The sequence below is a fragment of the Osmerus eperlanus genome, unplaced genomic scaffold (genome assembly GCF_963692335.1).
Source record: "Osmerus eperlanus unplaced genomic scaffold, fOsmEpe2.1 SCAFFOLD_921, whole genome shotgun sequence".
In the NCBI taxonomy this organism is placed as follows: domain Eukaryota; kingdom Metazoa; phylum Chordata; class Actinopteri; order Osmeriformes; family Osmeridae; genus Osmerus; species Osmerus eperlanus.
In genome coordinates, this window is record NW_026911872.1 from 1148 (window position 1) to 4000 (window position 2853).

The window sequence follows — 2853 nt, forward strand, 5'->3', positions numbered from 1 at the left end:
TAAACGTTAACTGCTGTTTATTTAAGGAGATTATTAACACGAGCTCAAACCGTCTTTCCTTCCTTTCATGCTTTCCTTCATCCCTAAAACCTTATAACTATTCAAACTTTATCTCCTTTTTTATTCCTTCCTTTCTTCCATTTTTCCTTCCTTTCCTCTCCTCAAACCTTCTTCTCTATTGATCCTAGTCAGTGTGTTAAGTAAACACAACACTGTTAACCATCATTACCAACCTGTCTTACAATCAACCCCCCATCTCTCTGACCAATGCACCTTCAGCCATCTCCAACTACCCCCCCCCCCCACACACACACATGCACACTTAATCCCCCCCCCCCCACACACACACACTTAATCCCCCCCCCCCCACACACACACACTTAATCCCTCCCCCCCCCACACTAATCACCCCTGTCTCTGTCTCCTCAGGGCCGGTCGTCATGGTGGCGGGGGTGTGGTTGCCGGCGGCGGTGGTGTGGTGTGCATGGCTGGGCTCCTTGCTCCTGGTGCTGATGGGGTGTGTGATCAGGAGGAAGAGGAGGGCGGAGGGGGCGTACCGGCCCAGCGCTGAGGAGAGGAAGCAGACAGCCGCTCACGGCTCAGAGAAACCCAGGCTGCCCCTGCCGCTGCCCAAAGAGGAGCGCCTCATATGACGTCACACACACACACACACACTACACACACACTACACGCACACACACTACAAACACACTAACCCAGGCGGCCCCTGCCGCTGCCCAAAGAGGAACGCCTCATATGACGTGTCACACACACACACACACACACACACTACACACACACTCTCTCTCACACTACACACACACACTCACTCTCACACACACATAAAGGATACTGTATGCACTTACTGTAACCTACACACACACACACACACACACATAAAGGATACTGTATGCACTTCCTGTAACCTAAACAAGGTCTAAATAATGTGTTCTGTGTGTTATAGTGTTTATCTCTTTCTTAAACTGTGGTCGTTTCCTCCCTCTAACATCCCTGACTCACTAGCCTGCCATAACAATGCAGTCAGTCCAGTGTGTTTACTGAGCCTAGGACACTGGATTTGTCATCTGGTGCAGCCCATGTGGGTGGAACTAACGTTTTTTGGGGGAGTCTCCCATTCGGAGCAAGGGAGGACACCACCCAGCTGGGCTGCAGCAGCTGACAAAACGAGTTCATACAACATACATGTTGTGCATACTTTTGTTAGGCAGACGTGTTAGGAATGTAAGTCTTCTGTCTGTATTCAGCCTGAACAACTGAGAAGATTCTCACAATGTTAACCATTTTATTTTATAAATAAACTCCCAGAATTGTAAGAGAAAAAAGTTACATTTTCTATGTGTCTAAATACCTCTTTGATGTGTGAGAAACAAGATCAGTTGTAACTACAAACTTCATGGCTGATTTTCACTTAAAAGGTGATTTTTAACACTTTTTCTGCCTGGAAAATAAAAACTGCATTTGTTAATAAAAGCTCTCCTGTGTTGGACTTGGACTGTTGACAAAGTGATTCTGGTGCATCAGCACTCTGGTCATGGTCATACACAAGCACACTTACATAATCACACACCCCTACAGACACACTCACAGACACATACACTCACAGATACACACAGTCCTTAGATGACTAAGCAAAGACACATCATGGCTTGTACTCATTTCCAAAACAAAAATACCACTCATTTAATCAGTGTACATCTGAGGCCACTACTCTCACTGCCTCCACCTAGTGGCCGGCATAACAAACTGCATTCGTCTAAAGGTAACTGGCACGAGCATCAAACAGAACAATAGTCCCGTTTTTTTTATCTAGCAAAGCACAGGCTAAAATAAGACACTGTCAGCATTGTCATTGGGTTTCAATCAGGCTTCAAATCTCTTCTTCAGTTCAGAGACCTTGACAGGGGTGGGAACGTCCTGTTCTGCAGAGATGCTGATTGGCTTGTTAAGGCTAGGTGAGATGACTGCTGGTTGGCTTGTGGTCCTGTCATTCAGAGGCGCCTGGGAGTTGCTGTTTTGTGGGGAGCCCACCTCGATTGTGGCCGGGCTGAGAGGCTTGTTGCTGGGCATGCTGGGCTCATGCGAGCCCCTGGTCTGGGCTTTGTTCTGGAGGTTTAGCCTGGAGTCGTGAGACTGGAACTGAGCAGTGACCGACAGCACAGTGGGAGGACATGATGGCCTCTCATACTCTCTCTCTGGCCTCTCATCCTCTCTCTCTGGCCTCTCCTCTCTCTCTGGCCTCTCAGCCTCTCTCTCTGGCCTCTCCTCTATCTCTGGCCTCTCATCCTCTCTCTCTGGCCTCTCCTCTCTCTCTGGCCTCTCCTCTCTCTCTGGCCTCTCCTCTCCTCTTTCTTTCTCCTCTCTCACAGACTCCTCCACTTCTTTCTCTCCCCGCTCCTCCTCTCTCTTCTCTCTGTCCTCTTCTCTCTCTGCCCTTTTCTCTCTCCCTTCACTTCCCTCTCTCACATTCCCCTTCTCCTCCTCTCTCTTCTCTCTTTCCTCCTCTCTGCCCAGGAGACAGAGGCTCTGAAGGACTTTACCTTCTCTCTGGTTCTTCCCAGTCCCACCTCCAGCCTCACCTCCAGCCCCAGCCCCAGCCTCACCTCCAGCCCCAGCCTCACCTCCAGCCCAGCCTCACCTCCAGCCCCGCCCCCAGTCCCAGCCTCACTTCCAGCCACAGCCCCTGACAGCACCGGAATTTGGCTCGACCAATAGGAATACTCAAAGAGCTCTGACTCCTCCCCCGGACCCTCCTCTAGGTTCCAGCTGTTTAGACTGTCACTCCCACACGCAGACACTGTTAGACTGTCCTGGCTGGGATTGGTCAAACTCTGC

At 50.1% G+C, this 2853-nt stretch overlaps 1 long non-coding RNA gene across 1 annotated transcript; it reads right to left on the bottom strand.

The window, feature by feature from the left end:
- Window positions 1–1130: 1130 nt before the first annotated feature.
- Window positions 1131–2846, bottom strand: LOC134016722 (uncharacterized). Its single transcript, XR_009929609.1, has 2 exons — window positions 2687–2846; window positions 1131–2639 (listed from the first exon to the last, which is right to left on the bottom strand). It is a non-coding gene; the product is annotated as an uncharacterized LOC134016722 (long non-coding RNA).
- Window positions 2847–2853: the final 7 nt, after the last annotated feature.